At 45.3% G+C, this 12,971-nt stretch overlaps 1 protein-coding gene across 1 annotated transcript in view; it reads left to right on the forward strand.

The window, feature by feature from the left end:
• Positions 1–12,971, forward strand: part of KIAA1549L (KIAA1549 like) — a 738,873-nt gene that overhangs the window by 393,301 nt on the left and 332,601 nt on the right. The gene's annotated exons all lie outside the window — the stretch shown is intronic.

Below are 12,971 nucleotides of genomic sequence, written 5' to 3' on the forward strand. Positions count from 1 at the left end.
GAGGTGGCCACAACATTAGATTTAAGTGGATAAAAACAGTCAGCTTTTTCTAAAATGTTGATTCTTCAACTGAAAGTTAACAATGCTGGTCCATGAAATAACTTTTCATGAACGAACATTCCCAAAATGTTCCCTAAACATTCCCTAAACATCCTTTATCCTTCTCCCATAGCCACATGTACCGATGTTTCCTTCCCTGCACCTGTTGCTCATAGGATCACATATTAAAGTGTGCATGTTACCATATACTGTATTTTTTTTTACTTGATGATGCAAGATTATATTTAATTGGTTTTATGACAAATTGTATACTATAGTTGTTCAGTGTTGTCTCAATTTTGTATGAATCAATAGTTTCTCTATGCATGAGAGACTCTTCCTCTCCTTGCCTCTTGACTCAAAGAAACAGCTAAAATCTGTCTTGCTTATTACAAAACAAACTGCTAGCTCCCTGAAATGTCAGACTACAACGATTTATTAAAGTCTAAAGAGAGTAGAAAGTGGAGAAGGAGGGTGAAACAGAGTGAGAGTGAAACACACACAATGGGATACTGTGCCAGATCTGGATTCACAGATATACTGCTTTGTACTGCTGTGTGATATTTCCCATGTTGCGGCTGCCCTAAACTTGTGCAGCATAGAGACATGTCTCTATGGGTACCGTCACACTGAAACAACGCTGCAGCGATACGACAACGATGTCGATCGCTGCAGCGTCGCTGTTTGGTCGCTGGAGAGCTGTCACACAGACAGCTCTCCAGCGACCAACGATCCCGAAGTCCCCTGGTAACCAGGGTAAACATCGGGTTACTAAGTGCAGGGCCGCGCTTAGTAACCCGATGTTTACCCTGGTTACCATCGTAAAAGTAAAAAAAACAAACACTACATACTTACCTACCGCTGTCTGTCCCCGGCGCTCTGCTTTCCTGCACTGACTGTGAGCACAGCGGCCGGAAAGCAGAGTGGTGACGTCACCGCTGTGCTTTCTGGCTGGCCGGCGCTGACACAGGATGCAGGAGGAGTGCAGGGAAGCAGAGCGCCGGGGACAGACAGCTGAAGGTAAGTATGTAGTGTTTGGTTTTTTTACGTTTACGCTGGTAACCAGGGTAAACATCGGGTTACTAAGCGCGGCCCTGCGCTTAGTAACCCGATGTTTACCCTGGTTACCAGTGAAGACATCGCTGAATCGGCGTCACACACGCCGATTCAGTGATGTCAGCGGGAGATCCAGCGACGAAAGAAAGTTTCAAACGATCTGCTACGACGCACGATTCTCAGCGGGGTCCCTGATCGCAGGAGCGTGTCAGACACAGCGGGATCGTAAGGATATCACTGGAACGTCACAAATCGTGCCGTCGTAGCGATCAAAATGCCACTGTGTGACGGTACCCTATGACATCCCCCCTCCAAAGCTGAGACAATTGAAAATTACAGGTTTTTTTTTAATGTACTGGTCAATGTGGACTAAAATGTTACTTTGGAGTAGTGGTCGTTTACCAGGTGATTGTCCATGCATTGGTTGTTCAGTCATCAATCTAATTCGAGCCAATGTGTATGGCTATGCTAGCACTGTTTAGCTAGGAAAAAATGCATACTCCATTTTTGGTCTCTTAACATCCTTTATAAATGCAACATGCTAATCCCACAGTTATATAGACTATGGTCAGATTAAGAAGTGTTCACACAAATATTTTAAAAACAAAATTTATTTATTATAAACAAATAAAATGCATGCAAATAGATGAATAAACTTATAGACAAGGTGCCTCAGATCAACTAAAAGGTACACCGAGAGGTCAGCTTGAGCAGGACATATGTATACACAGGAAATTATCTATGAAAATGTAAATGCATGGGGTATTAAATTGCTGAAATGTAATCATTTGCTATTATTAATTTAATGGTATATTGCTACTGCCCGTTAGCCGAGAAACTATATTGATAATAGGATTAAAAGACTGATGAACATTGCCGACTCTCAGGATGGTTGTATCAAAATGCAGGTATAAACAAATCCAGTGTTCCTGCTGTGCAGTGGGAGGGCAATGCTTAAATATATTTAACTAGCTATACCAAGGTGCATGCATGTAAAAAGACGCAGTCTTTATATTGAACAATGTGACAGGGCTTGCACACCACCGGGACTATATCCCTGTATATTGCCATAGTACAAAGTGCCCTCAGTATACCATAATTATATTGCAATCATACAGCAAAAAACTTTCCGACCACCCCATGCCATACACATATTAACTGGGTCTGCGCCGCTCCAAAAAATGTTCTGCCTGGTGGCGCGCTAAACCTCCTAACCCCGACGCGCGTTTCGCGAGTGCTTCTTCCTGGGGGCGTGTCTAGACGGTGAGCACCATAGGAATTATACCATCTGATAGCCAATGGTGCTTAAGGGGAGGGGAAAACTCGAATGAGTCATGAAGTGAGTAACCACCAACCCGGATAGAGTCATACTGTTAACTATGCAACACAGAATAGCAGAGACTCCGTGAACAGATTATTCCTTGTTTTCAATCAACTGCTTTGAAATAGAAATGAATGCTGATGCAAATCACAGAGGCGGATTATTGTAATTTTCAAATACGTACCAGTTCATAGCACACTAGCATTTTGCATTAAGTTAATTTCTGAACGCACCAAAAGCTGTTAAATACTTAAAAGAAGTAATCATAGTAATTATGCAGTCCAGCAGACCAATCAGGCTTAAAGGGAGGGGTTAACTAACATGAAGTCATAATGTAGAGAACCACCAAATGGAGTCATATTCGTAATTGTCATGAATCAACTGAAGAAAAGGAATAATCATCCACATTGGATGTCTATGGGAATATGCATCAAAGTGAACACAGCATTGCTAATTCTAAACATTTGTCATATATATATATATATATATATATATATATATATATATTGTAGCATGGCTAAAGGGTGTGTAGTCGATGGGAGGTATGTGCCACATAAGTGCCTTGTTGCTGTAATGTAGCCCGGAATATTGCGTTGTTTTATATAACCATATGTTTGTGTTTCAGGACCTGTGGTGATGTCAGACCACATGGCTAATCATGTGATAGATTACTGGGTGTGGTTAGTCCTATATAAGACTGGCTAATCCTTTACACAGCAGATATGTGTGGAGGTGAAACCCTCCTGAATGTGTTCGGCTTCAGGACTGAGCCGGATGAACTGGACACTTGTTTTCCTTTGCCTGAACCAAAGGCTATTTTGATTTCTGTTGTTTTGCCACATGGTTTATGAAGCAATAAACCCAGTGAACTTTAAAGGAACACGTCTCCTGAGTGTCAGCCGTCGCAGCTGAGTGAGTGAAATCGCTACAATTGGTGGAGACCTGCGAGCAGCGTTCCCAGCGGAGACGTGAGTTTATTTTTGAATGTCCTGGGTCAAGGCTGTTGCAAGCCAGCAAGCATTGCCGGAGAAAATGGAGGACCTGCTGAAACACTTGGTCCAGCAGGAGCAAAGGCAGCAAGAGACCAACAGGCTGTTGATGCAGCAGATACAACAGAGCCAGCAGCAGATACAACAGAGCCAGCAGGAGCAACGGCAGAGTCAGCAGGAGCAACGGCAGCAGATGCAGCAGAGCCAGCAGGAGCATCAGCAGCAGATGCAGCTTCTGGCAACCGCCATCCAGGGCAAGGCGAGCGCCCCAACCCCAGGTGTGGCTGATGACACCCACGTCCGGAAGACGGTAAGACGTGCATTGCAGAAAATGACTCCCGGGGATGATGTTGAGGCCTTCCTGACAGTGTTTGAGAGGGTCGCTGAGAGGGAAAAACTTCCGCCAGAGCAGTGGGCAGAGGTACTTGCGCCATACCTGACGGGAGAACCCCAGAAGGCGTACTATGATTTGACCTTGCAGGATGCCAAAGAGTATCACAAATTGAAAGCCGAGATTCTCGCACGTCTGGGGGTGACACTGACTGTCAGGGCACAGCGAGTTCACTCCTGGGGCTATCACCGGGACAAACCACCTCGTTCCCAAATGTTTGATCTGTTGCACCTGGTCCAGAAATGGCTGCAGCCAGAGACCTCTGCGCCTGCACAGATGGTAGAACGGGTGATGATGGATCGGTTTGTCCATTCCCTCCCGAGGCCTATACAGTCTTGGGTTGCCCAGGGTGATCCCCAGAATGCCGACGAGCTGATCGGACTGGTTGAGAGATACCAAGGGTTGGAAGGCTCCTTCGGGAGGCAGCCCATGCCGTACTGGGGGTCCCAGAGGGCAGCTGAGTCCCAAAAAGGGGTGGTGCGTCCAAGGTCACAAAGGGCGGGGGAGGTGGTGCCCAAGGTCCCCACGGGTGATGTGATTTGTTGGAGGTGCCACAAGCCAGGACATATAGCTGCCCGTTGTTCCCAAGTCACTGAGCAGATGGACTGCAGCATGGGACGCCGTTGTTCATACTATGCGTATCCAGTCTGTAGTGTGAACTCTCCATCCAACGAGGGACCTCAAGCGTGTCCCGTAAAGGTGAACGGTCGAGCAGTAACGGCACTGTTAGACTCGGGGAGCCTAGTGACCCTGGTGAGGGCCACTTTTCCTCTTCATCTGCTCCCAGGAAAGAAGGTCGGAGTGCGGTGCATACATGGTGATGCAAAGGACTACCCTATGGCCAGGGTGGACATTGAAACGGCATGTGGCACTGAATCCCACATAGTCGGCGTAGTTCAGGACTTGTTGCACCCTATAATTATTGGCCGGGATTTCTGTTTGTTTTGGGATTTGTGGGGAAAGGGTTCTGAGCTCCCTGGCAGGGAACCAGTGAACCCTGGAACGGTATCGCCACACCCAGAGGCAGACAGCTTTCCTTTTTGTGTTCTGGTTGGGGATGAGGAGGAAGTATCCCCTACATCTGACATTCTGGAGTTAGAGGTTACCGGTGAAAATTTTGGGACTGCCCAACATAGGGACCCCACTCTGAGGGAAGCCTTTAATAATGTCACAGTTATTGACGGGGTGGTACAGGAGCCGGGGGCAGACAAAAGATTTCCCCATTTTCTGTTGAGGGGGGAATTGTTGTACCGGGTCACGGAAATAAGGGAGGAGTTGGTAGAGCAGTTGATAGTGCCGGGTCCGTATAGACGGAAAGTGTTGGACATGGCCCATTCACACATCTTGGGTGGACACCTAGGGGTGGAAAAAACGCAGGAACGGGTTGTGCAGAGGTTCTATTGGCCTGGGTGTCACCGGGAAATAGTGAACTATTGCAGGTCCTGCCCTACATGTCAGCTAACTGCTCCTACTCCTCATTTCCGGAACCCCCTTGTGCCACTGCCCATTATTGAGGTACCGTTCGAGAGAATTGCCATGGACTTGGTCGGTCCCTTAGTTAAATCAGCTCGGGGCCATCAGTATATATTAGTCATCCTGGACTATGCCACACGCTATCCTGAGGCAATTCCCTTGAGGAATTCTTCCTCAAAGAGCATAGCCCGCGAGTTGGTCCATGTCTTTTCCCGGACAGGTCTGCCAAAGGAGATCCTGACTGACCAGGGTACACCTTTCATGAGCAAGGTGATGAGGGAGTTATGCAAAGCCCTGAAGATCTCCCAGTTGAGGACCTCGGTGTACCATCCCCAGTCAGATGGTCTTGTTGAGAGGTTTAACAAGACTCTAAAGAGCATGCTGAGAAAAGCTATAGAGAAAGACGGTAGAGACTGGGATTGTCTCTTACCCTATCTGATGTTTTCCATTCGTGAAGTTCCACAGGCCTCCACAGGGTTCTCACCGTTTGAGCTTCTATATGGCCGACATCCACGAGGACTCCTGGATATAGCCAAGGAAACCTGGGAAGCCGAAGTCACGCCCCACAGAAGCGTCATTGAGCATGTGGCCCTGATGCAGCAGAGGATTGCAAAGGTGATGCCTATCGTGAAAGAACACCTTCTCCAAGCACAAGAAGCTCAAGCCAGGGTCTACAACCGGTCTGCAAGAGTGAGGCAGTTCAATTCGGGAGACCGAGTTCTGGTGTTAGTTCCAACGGTGGAAAGCAAGTTCTTGGCCAAATGGCAAGGGCCATATGAGGTTGTCGAGAAACTTGGTGAGGTAAATTATAAAATTCACCAACCAGGAAGACGGAAACCATTCCAAGTTTACCATGTCAACCTCATCAAGCCATGGCAAGATAGAGAGCCGACAGTTACTCCGTCATTGTTAAGCAACCCAGAAGGTGAGGTTGGAGCGGTTACTATAGCAGAGACGCTATCGAAAACCCAGAAACAGCAGTGCCGGGAGTTACTCCAGAAAAACAGGGACCTGTTTTCAGAATTGCCAGGATACACGAAGGTCATAGAGCACGAGGTCCTAACAGAGCCCCATGTGCGGGTGAATGTGAAACCTTATCGTATTCCTGAGGCTCGTCGAGAAGTTATCTCCAAGGAAGTGGAGCGTATGTTGAGGCTTGGAGTCATTGAGGAATCCAAGAGCGGTTGGTCAAGCCCAATTGTCCTGGTCCCAAAACCTGATGGAGAGTGGAGGTTTTGCAACGACTATCGGAAGTTGAATGAGGTCTCCAAGTTCGACGCTTATCCCATGCCCCGTATTGATGAGCTCATCGAAAGGCTTGGGCACGCCAGATATATATCCACCTTGGATCTGACAAAGGGGTATTGGCAGATCCCCATGGCGCAGGAAGCCAAGGAGAAGACAGCCTTTTCGACACCTGATGGATGCTTCCAGTATGCCCGGATGCCGTTTGGCCTACAGGGAGCTCCGGCGACCTTCCAGAGGGCTATGGATAGAGTTCTTGCACCCCATAAGGCCTACGCTGCTGCGTACCTAGATGATATCGTCATCTTTAGCCCGGACTGGGAGAGTCATCTGGAGAAAGTCCAAGCGGTGTTGGATGCTTTAAGAGAGGCCGGATTTACTATAAACCCAAAGAAGTGTGCCTTGGGTAAAGAAGAAGCTAAGTACCTTGGATACATAGTGGGTCACGGAGAAATAAAACCCCAAATCAGTAAAGTGGAGGCAATTCAAACGTGGCCAAAACCGGTTTCCAAGAAGCAAGTTAAAGCCTTCCTGGGAATCGTGGGATATTACAGGAGGTTCATCCCAAACTTCGCCACGATGGCTGCGCCTCTGACTGACCTGCTAAAAGGGACAAAACCAGTAATGGTTAAGTGGTCCGAAGAAACAGAGTCAGCCTTCCAAGAAATGAAAAACGCTTTGTGTAAGCAACCCGTTCTGATGGCCCCAAACTTCAAGAAAGAGTTTATTCTTCAGACAGATGCCTCAGATGTTGGGGTGGGAGCAGTCCTTTCCCAAGAACTACATGGGGAGGAGCATCCTGTTCTCTATCTGAGTAGGAAGCTGTCCTCATCTGAAAAGAACTACTCAGTCGTTGAGAAGGAGTGCTTGGCCATAAAATGGGCAGTGGACACATTGCGGTACTATCTGCTGGGACGTAAATTTAGACTGATATCCGACCATGCCCCACTTAGGTGGATGAGGGAAACGAAGGGTAGAAATGCTAGGGTCACCCGTTGGTTCTTATCCCTGCAGGACTTCAGTTTCCATGTGGAACATCGGGCCGGAAAGCTGCACGGTAATGCGGATGCCCTATCAAGAATCCCTTGTTTAGTGGGAGAAAGTGCCAAGCCCCACGGCTTTAGGCAGAGGGGGGAGGTATGTAGCATGGCTAAAGGGTGTGTAGTCGATGGGAGGTATGTGCCACATAAGTGCCTTGTTGCTGTAATGTAGCCCGGAATATTGCGTTGTTTTATATAACCATATGTTTGTGTTTCAGGACCTGTGGTGATGTCAGACCACATGGCTAATCATGTGATAGATTACTGGGTGTGGTTAGTCCTATATAAGACTGGCTAATCCTTTACACAGCAGATATGTGTGGAGGTGAAACCCTCCTGAATGTGTTCGGCTTCAGGACTGAGCCGGATGAACTGGACACTTGTTTTCCTTTGCCTGAACCAAAGGCTATTTTGATTTCTGTTGTTTTGCCACATGGTTTATGAAGCAATAAACCCAGTGAACTTTAAAGGAACACGTCTCCTGAGTGTCAGCCGTCGCAGCTGAGTGAGTGAAATCGCTACAATATATATATATATATTATTGCAAAAAAATTGTATATTCAAATGTATAAGTTTAAAAAAATCTCTACAGGTTTGGAATCACATCAAAGATGAGGTGGTAATATAATACAGGTGTAACCATCTATTATCGAGAATAACACTAATGTGCACTACTACCTACATAATTAGGGTAAAAAGCCGAGAAATTGAGTCTTTCATACAGTGAAGTGAAATAAAAATATAAACTAAAAGGCACAAAGCCCTGTTTAGTAATAAATAGAAGTGCAAATGCTGACGTGAAAAACTGATAAATGGGATCATAGTGAGGATGTCTAGATCCAAATTGCAAATTGTCTCTTCAGAGAAGAAGAGATGCACCAAAAGCTATTAAATACTTAAAAGAAGTAATCATAGTAATTATGCAGTCCAGCAGACCAATCAGGCTTAAAGGGAGGAGTTAACTAACATGAAGTCATAATGTAGAGAACCACCAAATGGAGTCATATTCGTAATTGTCATGAATCAACTGAAGAAAAGGAATAATCATCCACATTGGATGTCTATGGGAATATGCATCAAAGTGAACACAGCATTGCTAATTCTAAGCATTTGTTGTATATATATATTATAGCAAAAGAATTGTATATTCAAATATATAAGTTTAAAGGGAACCTGTCACCTGAATTTGGCGGGACTGGTTTTGGGTCATATGGGCGGAGTTTTCGGGTGTTTGATTCACCCTTTCCTTACCCGCTGGCTGCATGCTGGCCGCAATATTGGATTGAAGTTCATTCTCTGTCCTCCGTAGTACATGCGCATCTTGCCTTGCGCAGGCGTGTGATACGGAGGACAGAGAATGAACTTCAATCCAATATTTCGGCCAGCATGCAGCCAGCGGGTAAGCAAAGGGTGAATCAAACACCCGAAAACTCCTCCCATATGACCCAAAACCAGTCCCGCCAAATTCAGTTGACAGGTTCCCTTTAAAAAAAATCTCTACAGGTTTGGAATCACAACAAAGATGAGGTGGTAATATAATACAGGTGTAACCATCTGTTATCGAGAATAACACTAATGTGCACTATTACCTACATAATTAGGGTAAAAAGCCGAGAAATTGAGTCTTTCATACAGTGCAGTGAAATAAAAATATAAACTAAAAGGCACAAAGCCCTGTTTAGTAATAGAAGTGCCAGTGCTGACGTGAAAAACTGCTAAATGGGATCATAGTGAGGATGTCTAGATCCAAGTTGAAATTGAAAAGTGACAACTACCCCCCCCCCTCCGCAGGATGGGGGCAAGTCAAACAACACTATCATTCAACATAGAGTTTGACCTTACCCAGGTCTATCAGATGTGTGCACATATATCTTTACTATATGTACAAGTGACCAAATCATATGTAATAGAATAATTACAACAGAAAAAGGTGAACCAAAAATATATTAGGTGTAAATAAATAGATCTTAAATCTGAACACATGTGTATCAAATTAAAGTGTGATAAGGATGATACAGCCAAGAGAGTAAGTGAACCAAGTTTAATGGAAAGATCCAAAAATATCCAAAGTTAGCGATAACGAATAGGACAGATATAAAGCATATATACCATATACAGTACAGACCAAAAGTTTGGACACGCCTTCTCATTCAAAGATTTTTCTGTATTTTCATGACTATGAAAATTGTACATTCACACTGAAGGCATCAAAACTATGAATTGACACATGTGGAATTATATACTTAACAAAAAAGTGTGAAACAACTGAAATTATGTCTTATATTCTAGGTTCTTCAAAGTAGCCACCTTTTGCTTTGATGACTGCTTTGCACACTCTTGGCATTCTCTTGAGGCCAGGTTTGTCGTGGCAGGTGTCGCATTGATAGATGGTGTCCTCGCGTATTCCTCTTTTGTACACACTTGGCACCTTTTTTGCGGCTTACCTTTTCTTCCAGTTGGCGGAACCACCCCAGAAAAATGCTGACCTGGTATGATACAAGCACCTTCAGTTCCAGAAGTACCGGGGCCCGCTCCTTCCCTCGTGCCAAACATCAGGGCCTTAACCAATACCTCCTGGAAATGAAGGTACAACGTATCGGTGTTGTGTGCACATCGTGACAGCGGGAAAGCGTTGAGCATTGCCATTTGTACAATGTGCATGGACAGCTTTTTGTACCACACCTGTTGTGAATTCTGCTTTTGGGCTCCCTCCGGTGGTTGTTGGTGGTAATGCAGTTGTCCCTGGGCTGCAGTCTTGGCCAGGTGTATCTGCTGATTGCAATTCTGACTGGGGTATTTAGGTTTGCAGGATTCATTAGTCCTTTCCAGTTGTCAATGGTTTTTGGGAGGTGTTGGACCTCTGTCTGGTTTCTCCTGCTTAGCTGCCAATTCAGCAAAGATAAGTGTCTGTTTTTTTTCCTTTGGCACACATGCTGTGTGCTGGATTTTTGATTGTATTTCTGCTCTGTGTGTAGGATTCTCTGGAGTTGCAGATATACGTTCCACGTCTTTAGTTAGATGGAGGAATTTTTTGTATAATCTGCTGTGGATATTTTTGGAAGGGTTTTATACTGACCGCACAGTATTCTGTCCTATCCTTTCCTATTTTAGCTAGAGTGGCCTCTTTTGCTAAATCCTGTTTTCTGCCTGTGTGTGTCTTTCCTCTCCTACTCACAGTCAATATTCGTGGGGGGCTGCCTATCCTTTGGGGTTCTGTTCTGAGGCAAGATATTATTCCTATTTCCATCTATAGGGGTATTTAGTCCTCCGGCTGTGACGAGGTGTCTAGGGTTTGTTAGGCACACCCCACGGCTACTTCTAGTTGCGGTGTTAGATCAGGATTTGTGGTCAGTACAGTTACCACCTACTCCAGTGAAAGTTGTTCATGCGGCTCCAAGGTCACCGGATCATAACAGTACAACTGGCCCATAATGAGTTAAATGCATCTCAGAAGAAGGGAAGAAAGGTGTTGAGCCATTTTTTTTTTCTGTAGTCTGCTTTGCCTTCTCTTCCCTCTTTATCTCTGGGTGGCTGAAGAGTCTTGTGCTAGCATGGATGTTCAGGAATTAGCTTCTCGTGTAGACCAGCTTGCTGCTAGGGTACAGGGTATTTCTGATTATATTGTTCAGACTCCTGTTTTAGAACCGAAGATTCCTACTCCTGATTTGTTTTTTGGTGACAGGTCCAAATTTTTGAGTTAAAAAAACAACTGTAAACTGTTTTTTGCTCTGAGACCTCGATCCTCCGGTGATTCCATTCAGCAGGTTAAAATCGTCATCTCCCTGCTGCGTGGCGATCCGCAGGATTGGGCGTTTTCCCTGGAATCTGGGAATCTGGCTTTGCTTAATGTAGACTCCTTTTATCAGGCTTTAGGATTATTATATGATGAACCTAATTCTGTGGATCAAGCTGAGAAGACATTGTTGGCCCTGTCTCAGGGTCAAGAGGCGGCAGAATTGTATTGTCAGAAATTCAGAAAATGGTCTGTGTTGACTAAATGGAATAATGATGCTTAAGCGGCAATTTTCAGAAAGGGTCTTTCTGAATCCGTTAAAGATGTTATGGTGGGGTTTCCCACGCCTTCCGGTCTGAGTGATTCTATGTCTCTGGCCATTCAGATTGACCGGCGCTTGCGGGAGCGCAGAACGGTGCACGCTGTGGCGTTGTCCTCAGAGCAGATTCCTGAGCCAATGCAGTGTGATAGGATTCTGTCTAGAACGGAACGACAAGGATTCAGACGTCAGAATAGGTTGTGTTATTATTGTGGCGACGCTTCTCATGTCATTTCATTCTGCCCTAAGCGGACAAAGAGGATCGCTAGTTCATTTACCATCAGCACTGTACAACCTAAATTTCTGTTATCTGTGTCCTTGATCTGCTCATTGTCATCATTTTCTGTCATGGCGTTTGTGGATTCAGGTGCCGCCTTGAACTTAATGGACTTTGAGTTTGCCAGGCGTTGTGGTTTTCCCTTGCAGCCTTTGCAGAACCCTATTCCTTTAAGGGGCATTGATGCTACACCCTTGGCTAAAAATAAGCCCCAGTTTTGGACACAGGTGACCATGCACATGGCGCCAGCCCATCAGGAAGATTGTCGATTTCCGGTGTTGCATAATTTGCATGATGCTATCGTGCTGGGTTTTCCGTGGTTTCAGGTACATAATCCTGTGTTGGATTGGAAGTCCATGTCTGTGACTAGTTGGGGTTGTCAGAAGGTTCATAATGATGTTCCTTTGATGTCAATTTCCTCTTCTTCCTCTTCTGAAATTCCAGAGTTTTTGTCTGATTTTCAGGATGTATTCGATGAGCCCAAGTCCAGCTTCCTTCCACAGCACAGGGACTGCGATTGGTGCGATTGACTTGATTCCAGGCTGTAAGTTTCCTAAGGGTCGACTTTTCAACCTATCTGTGCCTGAACATACCGCCATGCGGAGCTATATTAAGGAGTCTTTGGATAAAGGGCATATTCGGCCATCTTCTTCACCGTTGGGAGTGGGATTCTTTTTTGTTGCTAAAAAAGATGGCTCCTTGAGACCCTGTATTGATTATCGCCTCTTGAATAAGATCACGGTCAAGTTTCAATACCCTTTACCTTTGCTTACCGATTTATTTGCTAGGATTAAGGGAGCTAGTTGGTTTACGAAGATTGACCTTCGGGGGGCATATAATCTTGTTCGTATTAAGCAGGGTGATGAATGGAAAACTGCGTTTAATACGCCCGAAGGCCATTTTGAATACCTTGTGATGCCATTCGGGCTCACTAATGCTCCATCTGTTTTTCAGTCCTTCATGCATGATATCTTCCGGACTTATATTGATAAGTTCTTGATTGTATATTTGGACGATATTTTGATTTTTTCCGATGATTGGGAGTCTCATGTGGAACAGGTCAGGATGGTATTTCAGATCCTTCGTGA

This window comes from Ranitomeya imitator, chromosome 9 (assembly GCF_032444005.1).
Source record: "Ranitomeya imitator isolate aRanImi1 chromosome 9, aRanImi1.pri, whole genome shotgun sequence".
In the NCBI taxonomy this organism is placed as follows: Eukaryota; Metazoa; Chordata; class Amphibia; order Anura; family Dendrobatidae; genus Ranitomeya; species Ranitomeya imitator.